The sequence below is a fragment of the Sapajus apella genome, unplaced genomic scaffold, assembly GCF_009761245.1.
Source record: "Sapajus apella isolate SASKATOON/1434 unplaced genomic scaffold, GSC_monkey_1.0 scaffold27, whole genome shotgun sequence".
NCBI classification, from domain to species: Eukaryota; Metazoa; Chordata; class Mammalia; order Primates; family Cebidae; genus Sapajus; species Sapajus apella.
In genome coordinates, this window is record NW_022436967.1 from 10,632,031 (window position 1) to 10,647,589 (window position 15,559).

At 40.0% G+C, this 15,559-nt stretch overlaps 1 protein-coding gene across 9 annotated transcripts in view; it reads right to left on the reverse strand.

Annotated features, from left to right (window-relative positions):
• Window positions 1–15,559, reverse strand: part of LOC116560819 — a 226,801-nt gene that overhangs the window by 199,153 nt on the left and 12,089 nt on the right. The window contains exon 2 of one of the 9 annotated variants that reach the window (XR_004273151.1): window positions 7,187–7,240. The exons of 6 other annotated variants lie outside the window; for them this stretch is intronic. The gene's annotated coding sequence lies outside the window, so the exon portion shown is untranslated. Of the gene's footprint in view, window positions 1–6,947; window positions 7,241–12,881; window positions 12,899–15,559 lie in introns of those variants that run through there. 2 more of the 9 variants (XM_032292304.1, XM_032292305.1) reach the window with 2 other exon arrangements.

Here is a 15,559-nt window from a genome sequence, read left to right on the forward strand (position 1 = left end):
GTACTGTGGAGAAACTAGACACCATAATTAAATAATCAATATTAACACAGCCAATGAAATGCAGCTGGCCAGCATGTGACCCTGAAAAAGGCCTAACATTCCTTTTGTAGTTTTCTAGCCAGATGTGTATTACCTGAAACTCAAAAGAAAACATCACACAAACCAAAACTGAGAAATATAAAATAACGAACCTGGTGTGGTGGCTCACGTCTGTAATCCAAACACTTTGGGAAGCTGAGGCAGGAGGATCGCTTAAGCCAGAAGCTTGAGAACAGCCTGAGCAACATAGAGAGACCCTGTCTCCACAGAAAATTTAAAAATCATCCAGTCATGGTGGCACCCCAGCTACTAGGGAGGCTGAGGCAGGAGGATCACTTGAGCTCAGGAAGTTGAGGCTGCAGTGAGTCCTGGTCGCAACATGGCACTCCAACCTGGGTGACGGAGGAAGACTGTCTTAAAAATAGTAATTTAAAAAATAAAATAAAATAACTGGCCCATGTTCTTCAAATATATCAGTGTCATAAAAGACCAAAAAAAAAAAAAAAGTTGAATTCATCCAAACTAAAGAGATAGCATGACTATAAATACAATGGCATCATCTTGGACTGCATTCTGAGCTGGAGGAAGAAAATGCTAGAAAGGATAATATTGGATTGTAGAGATTTTCTTTAGTATTGTACCCATACAAATGTCCTGAATTTAATAATTGTACTGTGGTTACATAAGAAAATACCCTTGTTTTTGGGAAAGACACTAAAGAATTGGTGTTGGCTAGGTGTGGTGGCTTAGACCTATAATCCCAGCACTTCTGGAGGGTGAGGCAGGTGGATCACTTGAGCCTAGGAGTTCAAGACCAGCCTGGGCAACATGGCAAAATCCTATCTCTAAAAAAAATACAAAAATTAGTGGGCATGGTGGTCATGGTATGCACCTGTGGTTCAAGCTACTTGGGAGGCTGAAGTGGAAGGATGGCTTGAGCCTGGGAGACAGAGGTTGCAGTGAGCTGAGATCCCACCACTGCGCTCCAGTCTGGGAGACAGAGCAAGACCCTGTCTTAAAAAAAAAAAATTACTGTAAACATGTGTAATGTATGCCATTTACTCTCAAATTATTCATAAAAAATAATATGTGTACATTGAAAGAGAAAATGACAATAAAACAACTATGGCAAAGTGTTAAAAATCAGTGAATATGAGTAAAGGGTACATGGGGTCAGGGGAAATTCTTGACATCATTCTTGTAGATTTTCTGTAGTTTGAAGTTATTACGAAATAAAATCTTTTTGCTTTTAGAACAAAGACCCTAGAAAGCATTAAAGTCAAAACTACTTTCACTTAGGAAAGTTTCATAACCAAGTTCTATTAAAATATAAATATTTTTACATGGCTGTAAATCACTATTTATATGGTACTTCAAATTTTAAAATATTGTTTTTCACTTAGTATTACCTTATTTAATTTAAATATTTCCATGTATCCACTTGGTCACATATCAATACCATTTAGTAACTATATGGTTCTCTACCATTTCAGCATCTTCCACTATTGAACATTTCCATTATTTCCAGTTTTCACAATTATAATGCCACTGCTATGAATATATTCATAAAAATTACTTTATATCTTTTAGGACTATTTCCTAGGGATTTTGGAATAATTTTACAGAACAAGATCTAAAACGAGGACTGTACTCTGTTTTAGATGTTAAAATTACATGGATTAAGATCCATCCACTCATGCCAGAGGACATCTTCCATGTTTGTGAATATAAAGTTAGTCTCAAAAATTAATCACCAGTACATTGGTACCACTGCCAAACAGCAGTGCGTGCACTCTCTCTCTCTGTCTCTCTCTTTCTCTGTCTCTTTTTTCTCTCTCTCTCTCTCTCAGACACACACACACACACACACACACACACTCTCACCATTCACCAAGCCCAAGGAGCCAACCAAACAGGGAAAGAGGAAGATGCTCAGGGGCAGGGCTGACAGATGATTGCCAGAAGACTATCACCAACTCAGCTGGAAAGCTTTACCCAGTTAAAACAAAGCACAGCAGATCAAATCTGCCCATGTTCAGATGCACTAGTTTTAGTAAATATGTTTTATTCTTTTTTTTTTTTTTTTAGACGGAGTCTCACTCTGTTGCCCAGACTGGAGTGCAGTGGCACGATCTCAGCTCACTGCAAGCTCCACCTCCTAGGTTCAAATTTCAAATCATCCTCCTGCCTCAGCCCCCATAGCAGCTGGGATTACAGGCAAGTGCCACCACGCCTGGCTAATTTTTGTATTTTTAGTAGAGATGGGGTTTCACCATGTTGGCCAGGCTGGTCTCAAACTCCTGACCTCAGGTGATCCACCTGCCTTGGCATCTCAAAGTGCTGGGATTACAGGAGTGAGCCATTGTGCCTGGCCATATGTCTTATTCTTAGAGCTTCCAAGATTTTAATATAGAAACTGCTCAGTTAAAAAAAAAAAAAAAAAAAAGGACATGTACTCTGATTACAAATGTGTCTGGGGAGCTTTGAGCATTCAATGACTAAAGAATAATTTTATATGTAATGATAATTATGACAGGTTAAAGACCAACTTGAGTTAATGTTTGTAAACAAGGAACAGCAATTAGCAATTTCAGTAATTAGGAACTGGTTTGTAAAGGATAAGAAGAAGAGCATGGGACTTTGTGAAAACCCTGTTTCTGTCTTTAAGACAATACACAGACACACTAAGGTGTCTCTGTTGGGAACTATAAAATGTATGAATACATAGGAAATGTGAGCACTTGAATTCTTACCATATTAATGAGCAGGGCAAAGTTATCAAAGAGATGCCTAGCACAAGAGAACACTCAGGAGCAATGGAAATGATCTGTATATTGGCTCTAGAGTTGGTTATATGCATACATGCCTTTACTGAAACTCTCAGACTTTTCACTTAAGATCTTTAAGTAGCCGGGCGCGGTGGCTCACGCCTGTAATCCCAGCACTGTGGGAGGCCGAGGCGGGTGAATCACGCGGTCAAGAGATCGAGACCATCCTGGTCAACATGGTGAAACCCCGTCTCTACTAAAAATACAAAAATTAGCTGGGCATGGTGGCGTGTGCCTGTAATCCCAGCTACTCAGGAGGCTGAGGCAGGAGAATTGCCTGGACCCAGGAGGCAGAGGTTGCGGTGAGCCGAGATCGCGCCATTGCACTCCAGCCTGCGGAACAAGAGCAAAACTCTGTCTCAAAAAAAAAAAAAAAAAGATCTTTAAGTCTTGCTCGAAGGTATATCTTAAAAAGTGCAGTAGAAGCACACAAAGTTGGGCAGCAGCAGACCTGTTCTATCACTAACTAGTTCTGTGAGTTTAAACAAATCATTTATCCTCAGTTTCCTCATCTGAAAAACAAGGAGATTATGATAAACGGTTTTCTAGCTCCCTACCAGCTTCAAGAGTCTCACTGACAAATTTTTTTAAGTAGCAATGATTTTACGGGAATTATTACTTTGATTTAGGACTTTGGCAATTTTAACTTTAGAAGTTTCTATTATATTATTCTATAGTCTAATATATTCTATTAAGTAACACATGAATACAGTATAATCATTAAAAGAAATTCAAATGATATAGATAAGGCCAAAGTTTTCCCTGGCCCCCTTCCCGTAATCCTAGAGGAAACCTGTTTTACCTGCTTGCAGTAAATTCTTCTAGGTTTTTTTTGTTATTGCTGGAGAGGCATTATGGCTCTGTGGCTCTTAGCCTTAGCTTTAGCCTCTGCAACTCTTTAGTCATAAAGACTGAGGAGTAATTCTGCCCAGATCCAGAACCTAGTAAAACCATCAACCAGTGTAGAACCCTGAAGTCATCCAAACTCCCTATGCTTTAGTTCCCAAACTAAAAACAACAACAAAAATGGCAACCACTCAGGAGGTTGTTGTGCCAACTAGATATGGTACATATAAAACAGAACAGAGCTTGGCACCCAGTAAGTATCAGTTATTACTGATAAACTTTTAGCAATTTTATAATAAAATATCTATACTTACTTCTTCCAATTCATTTGAAGAATAAGTAATTTAAACACATATCCTGAATCAAGAAACTTACTCAAAGAACAACACGAAATATAAATGCACTAAGGAAAACAGATCTCTTCTCTTGGAATAGTCATTGATTTTGAGACCAAAGTGTTCTTTGATATCATCTGATACACACCTTGCAGATGAGGAAAGTCAGGCTCATCAAGTTATATTACTATATTTCAAATTTTTATTTATAATGCGAAATATTTAGTGGGTGGGTGAGGGATGAATAATAAAATTCAAGAAAGCCATGTCCAGCCCTGTATCCATAGTTTTGTCCCACCGCTGAAAATCATTAAGCAGTCATGATACCTAGGGACCCAAGGACACTGAGAGCATAACATGGCTAAACACTGTGATGAATAGCTGAGCTTTGTTTCTAACTTATGAATGAGGTTTCAATGTGCTTGCTTTATTTTCATTTAGCACTTATTCTATAATAGATTTTCCTTTCTTAATTAAAAATCCTTTAATCAAGGAGGCTGAGGCAGGAGAATCGCTTGAACCTGAGAGGCGGAGGTTGCAGTAAGCCAAGGTCACACCACTGCACTCCAGCCTAGGTAACAGAGTGAGACTTTGTCTCAAAAAAAAAAAAAAAACCAGAATCCTTTAATCAAGGAGGGGAAAAAACTTGCCTGGTTAATTTGTGTTTTACTATTTTCTTGACACAGAAAGACACAGAGACTAAACTTTCAACTGAAAAAGAATAAAGTACCACGTTTTCTTCCACTTGAGCCTAATCAATCTTTTACCTTTATACACAGTGATAAGAGCCTGTGCCAAAGGTTCTTGATTCTGCCTACGTGAAAGGGCTATACCTGACAGCCAGTTAGTCCACAAGTCAGCCTTCAATAATGAAAAGTCAAGGACCCCGACTCCAGATCTGCACCGTTTCTGCACTGCTCGGGGACAGACGCTCCCTCTGCTGGGGTGGCCCCTGCTCTGGCAGATGATCTGTTTGCTCCCATAACAACCCACAGTGCAGAGAGCACACCCATGCAGTGCCCTGTTGGAGATGAGAGAGGCGAAGGGCAGGGTGAAAGTCCGGAGCTCGCCCTTTAACCAGACCCAAGTGTTTCCCTGGCCTTCTTGGCTGAATGCACCATCAACACATTTCCAAGAGCAACAGCTGGCCTTGGGGAGCAGTGAACTACGGCCCCTGTGTGATTTAAAGATCCCTCTGCCCCATGTTTCACCTCACTCTCCTTTAAAACTGTCTGATGTGCTATATTTGAGACTTATTCCTTTAGTTTAACAAACATGTCTTAAGATGTAAATGTCCTTGGGACCATTTGCTAATGCAGTAAGATCCATCAGTCATTCCCACTATGGCATGAGTTTTGTTTCATCCATCCTTTTCTACCAGCTAAGAGCATCAAATCTAGAGAAGGAGAGTTGGGTTTATTGTTCTTATTTTATCTTTTGACTCAAGAGACTAACTTATGAGGGAAGGAAGAGTGATTTGGGAGAATGGGGCCCTACTGGGAAGGGTGGAGAGGTAAATAAAGAGGGTGGGCTGCTGGTGGAGAGCAGGAGGACCCAGGTCAATCTGGGCGAGTAGGAAATCCAGCGAGGAAGCATACATCCAAAACAAACCCCATCATTTCACAACTATGGGACTAGCCTACTTCAGGAAATATCACTCCAGATCTTGGCCATGACCTAGAGTTGCATAAAATCTGCTTATCTTTCAAATTAGTACCATAGTGACTGATAGAGAGCAGTTTTTTGGTAAACTGAATTTAAAACCCAGTGATCACATGAAGAAAAGTTTAACTTTTTCCCAAAGGAGGGTGTGTAAACAAAAAAGAAAAAAAGCATAACAAAAATTATACACGCACACATACATCATCATCATGATGTACAAATTATAATTCACATAAGGAACAGAATTCCCAATTACAAAGTGAAGGCTGTGACAGTATTATGTATAATGACACTGATAGAGACTATCTTCCCACATTGGCCTGCCGCCCTGTCCTATGTTTATATAGCCATGGCCATGCCGTATTTAGGGTAGAATAAGGCCAAGGCCTACACAACTGTTGTCTCCTGAGGATAGAATGGCTGGCCACCTTTCCTCAAAAGTGTGTTATGCACATGTGTGAGCTGGTAGCTATGAATTGCCTTCAAATAAACAACTGTTTTCAAATCTGCCTAGACTGTAAAAATCACCCAAGGTACCTGTTTAAACCAAGCCATTCCTCAGAATTCTGATTCAATAGGTCTAGAAAGGGCCCAGGAAATTGTGGTTTTCACCAGCACTTCAGATTATTTTTGTAATCAGGAAAATGCTGTAAATACCAAGATAAGACATCTATAATTTCAGGAAGAAAACTAGAAAGGCAGAGAGGCCAGAGGGAGTCATTTCTTTCCTGAGCTTGGAAGTAGCATTACTACCTTGTTCAGAGCATAGAGTACAACTTTAGGTCCAATCCATTGCCTGTTTTGAGCTGAGAAATTTCCATGATGTCAACAGAATATAAGAATCCCCGATAAAGTGGGAATTCAGCTCTTATAATATGAAGGCCTATTAATATCCATAAACTCACTAACCTTTTGGAAATATGCAATTAAGATCTAGTGTTAGCCAGGCATGGTGACTCATGCCTGTAATCCCAGGACTTTTTGAGGCTGAGGCAGGCAGATCACTTGAGGCCAGGAGTTCAAGACCAGCCTGGCCAACATGGCTAAACCCCATCTCTACTAAAAATACAACAACAACAACAAAAAGCCAGATGTGGTGGCACACACCTGTAATCCCAACTACTCAGGAGGCTGAGGCAGAAGAACCGCTTGAACCTGGAAGGCAGAGGTTGCAGTGAGCCAAGATCACGCCACTGCACTCCAGCCTAGACGACAGAGCAAGACTCTGTCTCAAGAAAAAAAAAAGATCTAGTGTCATGCAGCTTATTGTGATATCCCTTGATATGCTCGTGGTAAAGTCATGGCCCCGCCACTGCCAAAAATAAATGAATGCTGATACTGTAATGGTGCAGCCAGAGTTCCGAGATAATAAACTAACACTGGTTAACACAGCAAGTTAAAATGTGGATAGTGCCCACAGCTAGTTTGAAGTACAACACACAAATGGAACGCAACTTTTCACAAGAATTCCTTTACCAAGGAGCTGTATTAGGAGTGCCATTCAGCAACTTCCTAATACATGGCCTAGGCCTGAAAGAAAACATAGGAAAATAAAAACAGTAATTATATAGAGCAATAGGATTATAAGTGAAGTTTTTCTATATTTATTTTCTATATTGTTATTTTAACATGAATGAGTGTAATAAATAAGAAATCAGCAGTTGTTAATATATCACTTGCTATTCACTCATGACTATTTTGTCAAAAAGCAAATGAAAGTATTTCTTAATGACAACGGAGCCAGTTTACTAATGCTTCTATTCATGAAGATATTATATTCCATCCATATATTCCTCTGTCATAAACTTCATTTTCAAACATGGAAACAATATGAGAGGCATTGAGAATCATGTCCCAATTTTGGAAAAAGCACTTCATACAGTACGAAACCACAGTTCAATGTCAACTAAAATGGCACTGGGCATTCTGGAAAACTTAAAATATGCCACAGAAGCCTCTGAGGTAAAGAGAAGGGAGAAGTTAGGGTTGAGAGGGTTAGGAAATAAGAACAGGGTGGAAGAGGCCAGCAGCCCAGGAATTTCCTAGGTACAGGTAGGCTGTGGTCTTTTTCACTGCCTGAGGCTGGGGCTGAAGCCTCCAGAAAAGGCATTGTGGTTAGTCCCAGGCACTCCAGGAGAGAAAGGCTCTCTGGAGGAAATAGAAATGTACATTGGAAACACTGCATCTGGGCCTCATGGTCCTTTCATGCTTTGATAGAGGGAGAGGGTTGAGCAAGTGCCTAATGGTGGGACTGAGAGGATGATCACAAAGAGATGCCAGGCTCCTGAAAGTGGAATGGGAATGGCTGATATCAGAGGGAGGGGCTAAGACCAACTCGGTGACGGTGAGGGGAATCCTGGCTAAGCGAGAGAAAAGGAAAAGATAAAAGCCCCCAAGAGAAACCACAAGGACCTGCAGCCCCAAGGCTCTGTAGCTGAGTGCAGGCAGTCAGGCACCCAGGCAGACAGACAGACTAAGGGTGTTCTCAGGCATTCCTGGCTGAGCTCAGGCTATCCTGCTTTTCATACCTCATGAGCATTTTCGTGTTTGACCACAGCTGACTAAAGTATCTTTGCTTCCAGAGCATTTGCTAATGGAGATATAACTGCAAGAGAAAGGCAGATGTTCGAGTCCAGGCCAACGGGAAAAGCAGAACTTTCACCTTTCTCCCAGTTTATGATGAGGTTTGGAATTCAGACTAATGTTCAGATGACTTTTTCTTTCTTTTCTCACTTGACTTTCCAAAGAATGGCAGGGACCTTAAATGACAATTTTCAAACTAATATTTTCACCAAAAAATTAAATCAAAAACAACCAGAAATCCCTCTTTTTATATTTTGGCTTAAAGTTTAGCATTCTCTTTCATGTTGAGGATGACCAGTTTTACACTTTACTGAAAAAAGTAATAACAAAATATGTTTTGTTTTTTTTTTTTTTTTTTGAGACGGAGTTTCACTCTTGTTACCCAGGCTAGAGTGCAATGGCGCGATCTCGGTTCACCGCAACCTCCGCCTCCTGGGTTCAGGCAATTCTCCTGCCTCAGCCTCCTGAGTAGCTGGGATTACAGGCCACCATGCCCAGCTAATTTTTTGTATTTTTAGTAGAGACGGGGTTTCACCGTGTTGACCAGGATGGTCTCGATCTCTTGACCTCGTGATCCACCCGCCTCGGCCTCCCAAAGTGCTGGGATTACAGGCTTGAGCCACTGCGCCCGGCCCAAAATATGTTTTAATTTTATAATTTACTTTTCCAAGAGTCCATCAGATTGCTCCAAACACTCATGTAGAATATATCCTTCAGTTTTTCATGAGAGGCTCTGAACATCAACGGGTAAAATTCTTCCATGACATCATGACACCTTAGCCCAAATACCCTTTCCCCTGGTTGTATTTCCTTCTACAGTTGTGTGCTGTAACATAATGTTCTTGGTAAAGAACAGATTGCATATACAACAGTGGTTCCATAAGAGTATAATGGGCCAGGTCCGGTGGCTCATGCCTGTAATCCCAGCACTTTGGGAGGCTGAGGTGGGCTGATTACCTGAGGTCAGGAGTTCAAGACCAATCTGGCCAACATGGTAAAACCCTGTCTCTACTAAAAATACAAAAATCAGCCAGGCGTGGTGGCAAGCGCCTGTAACCCCAGCTACTTTGGAGGCTGAGACAGGAGAATCACTTGAACCCAAGAGGCGGAGGTTGCAGTGAGCCGAGATCACACCACTGCACTCCAGCCTGGGTAACAAAGGCAAAATTTCATCTCAAAAGAAAAAAAAGAGGGGGTATAATGGAGCTGAGAAACTGCAACACCAGGGTAAACAAACTCAGCTGCAAGCAGGAGAGCCAGGATTTGAACACCCCTGACTCCAGAGTGTGTGTGCTGAGCTACCAAGCCTTCCTCCTCCCACCAGTGTGATATACTAAATGCCCTGGGATCACCTCCTCCAAGTAGCCTTCCTGACCAGCATCTCCATCCCACCTCCTCTGCTCTGGGTTACATCTGCCCTTAGTGTTCTCATAGCTCTTTATCAATTGTCTCCCAAAAGGGACTGCATATCCCTTGAAGACAAGGTTCATGGCTTATTTATCTTTATAATCCCAGCACCTCCCAGAGTGGCTAATAGAGAGTAGGAGCTTACAGAGTGTTGAAACCAGAGACATCTAGAGAAGATGCCAGAATTAAATACCTATTATTCTCATGTTGAATCTATTATTATATGTTTATACTTTCATTTTATATAATTGGCATTACTACAATTATCCCTTTTACAACATAATATTGATGGTTAATTTAGATGAATTGATTCTATTTTCAAGTAATTCTGCTAGAGCTCTTTGACTACAGTAGGCAGCTAAAATATTCAAGTAATCAACAGTGGCCAAATGAATAAATAAAAGAAAAATAAATGTCATATATTAAACAAAGTGGAATCAAACGGTAATTGTTGACTAAGAGTGAAGGCCAAAATGTAACCAACCATAATGAATATTTGAGAGCTCCCATTTAGTAATCATTGCTTTCTCCTCTTGAAAGCACCCTTAACTCCTGACTTCAGAAGGCTACTAGCAAAAGTCATGATATAGAGAAAATGTACACTAGCAGAGTCCTTACTAGGAGCACAAAGTTAGAAGCCCAGCTCCTGAGCAAGAGAGCAGAAGAGCATAGTGGTAAATCTTGGGCCTATACCTACTAGCATTTATCTTGAGCAGGTAACTTCTAGCATTTAACTTCTTCAGGTCTCAGTTTCCTCAAAATGTAAAACAGAGGTAAAATAGCCCCTACTTCATAAGGCTGTTGGGAGGATTCGGTAAGATGATATATATAAAGTACTTTCCATATTACCTGGCACATTGTAAGTGCTCAGTAAATGTCAGCTACTGTGGTCTAGGCAGATTGGTGAGTGATAGCAGCAATGTCCCACACAACAGAACCAGCCTCAGTCCTGCAATAGTATGTCAAGGGAACTGATATGGTATAGACTTCCTGGATGCAAATGATCAGTTTCTAGTTGTGTAAGCTTAGAAGAGTTGCTTAATGTCATTATGCCTCAGTTTCCTCAAGTGTAAAATGGTGACAATATTACCTGATCCATATATCATGAGGATTAAAGGTATATTTATATATGTATGTGTACATGTAGATCCATATATATACATGTGTAGTGTATATCCCAGTGTGTGTTGTGTATATACATGTATATCCATATATATGTGGTACGTATATTCATATATACATGTGGCATGTATATATGTGTATGTGTGTATGTATATATATATATATAGATAGATATAGATAATACATGTACACATACAATGCATACACACAAATGTATCTGAACAGGTTTGGTATAAAACAATATAAATAAGCTGTTATTATTATTATTTCAGGCTACCTTCAGCCTTCACTTTGTACCCAGCAGCTCTGATGTTGAAGTAGAGAAATGACATTCTATGTGGTCACTGAGGGAAATTTTAAATATCTTCCTACATATTTTCAAATAAGCTGAGAAATCCTTGGTACTCAGAATTTCTGCTGAACAAAGTTAGATAGAGTCCAATATTTCAATATTTCTTATTATTTATTTTAATTTATTTAAAAATAATTTAAATAATTTCTGCTTTTAAATTATTTATAAACCACTTTGTGACAATGCACGAAAATTCACATTTCTCCTATAAAAGTCTGGTTCTCCTGTCACTAAGTATTTCAGAGACAGAAAGAAAGAGGTCTGGCTCAAGAGAACAGTTTTGTCAAGTAAAAACGCCCCAAAACTGTTTACTATTCTCATTTGATGACTCTTACCATAGGAAAAAAAGCAAAAAAAAAAAAAAAAAAAAGGCTATGAGGTCTTTAAATAAAACTCATTACATGGAAAGGAAATGGCATAAGTCACACACAAAACTATTGCATAGTTTCTGAATTAAGTCAAATAAAGTAAGGAAGCATCCAAGATAAGGCTGAAACACACCCTTCCCACTGGTGATCTGTTATTCTCTGATTAAAAAAAAAAAAACTGTAATAGAAGCCAACCCTGGGCAACGTGAGGTCCTTGCAAAAGGCACCTTCTCTATTTCCTCCTACCAATATCCACAGCAGTGCTGTACCAAGACATTTCTGCATCCTAGACCTTTCCCATAGTCACTACATCTCTCTCTCCCACCCCTAGCAGCACCCACCTCAACACACAGACAGTTCACAGGGATGGTTTGGGGTAAGGATGAGGAAAGAGAAGACTGAACAGTTTCTGACTCGCTGCACACTCAGGGTCCTGTTGTAAACACCTGGATACTCAGCAACCATCAGTTCTCCCCCATCATCCCTCCCCAGCACTTAGTATTTTACAGACATGGAAGAAACAGCACCTCCAAAAGACTGTATCTAAAACTGTCACAATGCTCACCCCATACCCAGCACATTGCAGAATTCATCAAAATCGTATTTAACAAGCCCCAGGCATTTCAAACTACTAAAATTTTTCTGGTAGTGCTATCTGGATATGTGTTTGTTGCACTTTAAGCTAAATGAGGTAAAATACTTGAAGAATCCTATATTCTATTTCTCCTAATAACATACATCATTTATTACCCAAATTTGCCACATGTCAGAAAGCAACTACTCTGATGGTAGCTCAGCAGCCTATGGAAAATGAGTCAGGGCACTCAGTCTAGTTGCAGATGGCTGATGCCTGGGTCACATATCACCCATACATGGGACAGCTCTAGAACCAGAGTGTCCCTGTGAGGCTCAGTGGGTGGCAAGACAGGCCAGGACAGGGAAACCTGGGATCCCGAGTAGTCAGAGTCCAGGAGCAGAGGTGGTATGGGAGAAAGGTTCCAAGAGGGGCAACTGGTATTGAGGAGTTCACAGAAGAAAAAAGGAAGAAGATCTGGGGCTTGAGGCAGCATATCACCCAAGAGGGGACCTGCTGAGACTGTCATAAGGAACAGGGCAGAAACCAGTCACCAGTGAGCCACACCAGATCCTTTCAGGAATTAGTGGTGTTTGGATACACAAACACACATAAACACACATAACTACATTTGAGAAGGCAACTCTAGTTTAGAAAGTATAGAATTAGGTATCTAATCTCAGATTTAAGCCTCACAAGCTGTGTGAACTTAGGCAAAACACTTACCCTCTTCTCAGCCTATTTCAACGTCTTTCACACCTGTTGCACAACGTTATGAGCATCTGATGAAAGAACAGATGTGAACACAGTTTATAATCCACAGTGCTCAAGAGCTGTAGCAGGGGCTTCTCTTCTTCCTTATTAACATACCTGAGGGATGCTCTGGAAGGATCAGATTCCGTGCAGCCTTTACAAGCCCCCTTTTAACTTACAGTCTACTCTCTCAGTCTACTCTCCCTCTCCTCTCTCCCTCTGTTCTCTCTCTTTCTCTCTGTCTCTTTCTCTGAAAATCATTGCTCTAGTCCAACAATGAAGCAGATATTTGATTATTCTAAGTTGATACTGGAGACCTACAGGCCAGAAGGCTAACAGATGCGCTTTCTTTAGCCTGTAGTTTGGCCTGCACAAGGTACCTCTTCCCATCCCTTATGCTCCCCAAAATTACATATGTCCTGTACAACTTCAACATATATTTAAAAATCAGTAGATTTCCGTAAGAATTTAGCTTTATAGCTTCTCTTGAAAAATCAAAAGGTCTAGCAACACTGGATCTAAATTGCTACAAGGCAACACTATGCTACAATAGTGGTTTTCAAATCACCAAAGCGTATTAAAGCAGAGACTGTAAGACCCCCACTTTTAGAGTTTCTGACTCAGTGGGCTGGGATGGAGCTGAAAATCTTCCATTTCTAACAGGTTTCCAGGTGATTCTGATACTGCGGGTCCAGGTGACCCATACTTGGAGAACCACTATGCCAGATCTATGTATGGACTGCTCCCTTTACATAAGGTGTGCAACTCCCATTTGCCATAGCCCCCACCACCTCCTATTGTCATTGACACAAGTAAGAATCTGATGTCATTTATCTGGCTTACTCTGTTGTTTTTCTTACACATGCAAAACCATGTGACTGAATCTGCCTGGCCTCCTAGGCATTTCAGTTAGCAACCTCTGCTCCTTGGAAGCAAGAACTCTGCCTTACCTAATACAGTACTCTGTTCTCCTTCTCTCTCTCTCCTCTCTCTTTCTCACTCACACACACACACACACACACACAAAACACACAACCCATCCCATACAATGTCTTGCACATAGCATTTAAATATACTAATTGATTTTAATTTCTGCATACAGTCTAAAACTTTCAAGACCTGAGGATGAGAGACAAAGACTTTTAAGCAAGGAGTTGGTATAGTCATCTTCCTCTTATCTAATAGATCCAGAGCTAAGAGGCCGGGCCATGCTGCTTCGAATCTCATGGATGTGGGAGGCAAAGAATGAACCAGATCATTGAGTCAGCCATGAGTCCTCCTGAGATCCACTTCTCCAATTAGCTTCTCAATCCTAGTACTTACCCCCAAATCCCCAAATATTAGCTACCATCTAAGAGTATTATTAACTGAGCAATTCAACAAACTGCCTTCACTGGTTGATTTCATCATTCACCATCCTGAGGGCATGGGGGACACCTGGGTGATAACTTTAGGTCCCTTCTCGCTTCATTTTCTATGAGCCTGTTAATGAACCTGGAATAAATTCTGTGTGCATTCTGAAATCCACTAATGCAGCCATTATGGAGAACAATATGGAGGTTCCTCAAAAAACTAAATACAGAATTACCATATGATCCTGCAATTCCACTTCTAGGCATATATCCACAAGAATTCAAATCAGTATGTCAAAGAGATATCTGCACTCCCATGTTCACTGCTGCAGTGTTCGCAATACCCAAGTTATGAAATCAACCTAAGTGTCCATCAATGGACAAAAGAAAGTGGACAAATCCAAAAGAATATACGGGATATATACAGAATGAAATATTATTCAGCCTTTAAAAAGAAAATTGTACCATTTGAGACAAAAAGGATGAACTTGGAGGACATTATGATAGGTGAAATAAGCCAGACGTAGAAAGACAAATACTGAATAATCTTACTTGTATGTGGAATATTAAAAAGCTGAACTTATAGAAGTAGAGGGTAGAATGGTGGTTACCAGAGGCAGGGAGTCTAGGGAGTGGTTGAGGAGATGTTGGACAAAAGATATACAAGGTTAGACAAGAGGAAAAATTTTTTAAATTTATTATACAAGAGCATTATTACTATGTATTATTAACCATAGTCATAGCAATGTATTTTATATTTCAAATTTGTCAAAAGAATAGATTTCAAATGTTCTCAATAGAAAACAATGGTAAGTATGTGACGTTAGGTATAGGTTAATTCACTTGGTATAATCATGCCATAATGCATATATATTGTACTCCAAAAATATATACAATTATTATTTCTTAATTAAACATAAAGATTTAAGTTTATAAAAGTCTACCAAAATGCAGGCCAGACTCTTTCCCTTGTCCACTCCCAACTCACATGATCTATCTCAGTTCCTTGGACCAAAGCCATGGTTTGTGTAAAATGACCCCAAATTTAACTTCCACTAAGAGCTGAAATATTTCTCTTCTCAATAATGAAACTGGCAGTTCATTCCAGAGACTCTATAAAATATATCAGTCATTAAGGCAAACAAATTTTATCCTTCTTTTATGGGCTGACAGTGAATGAAAAGAGGGGTACCAAGGTAATTTGTGAAGGCTTGAGCACAAGTCTTGAAATTAAAATATTCTTGAAATGTGACCAAAAAGGATGAAACATCTAAATTAACTTTTAGAGTCCTCTTCTGCACTGTCGAAAAGTAGCTTCAGAGCAGTATTATTATTTTA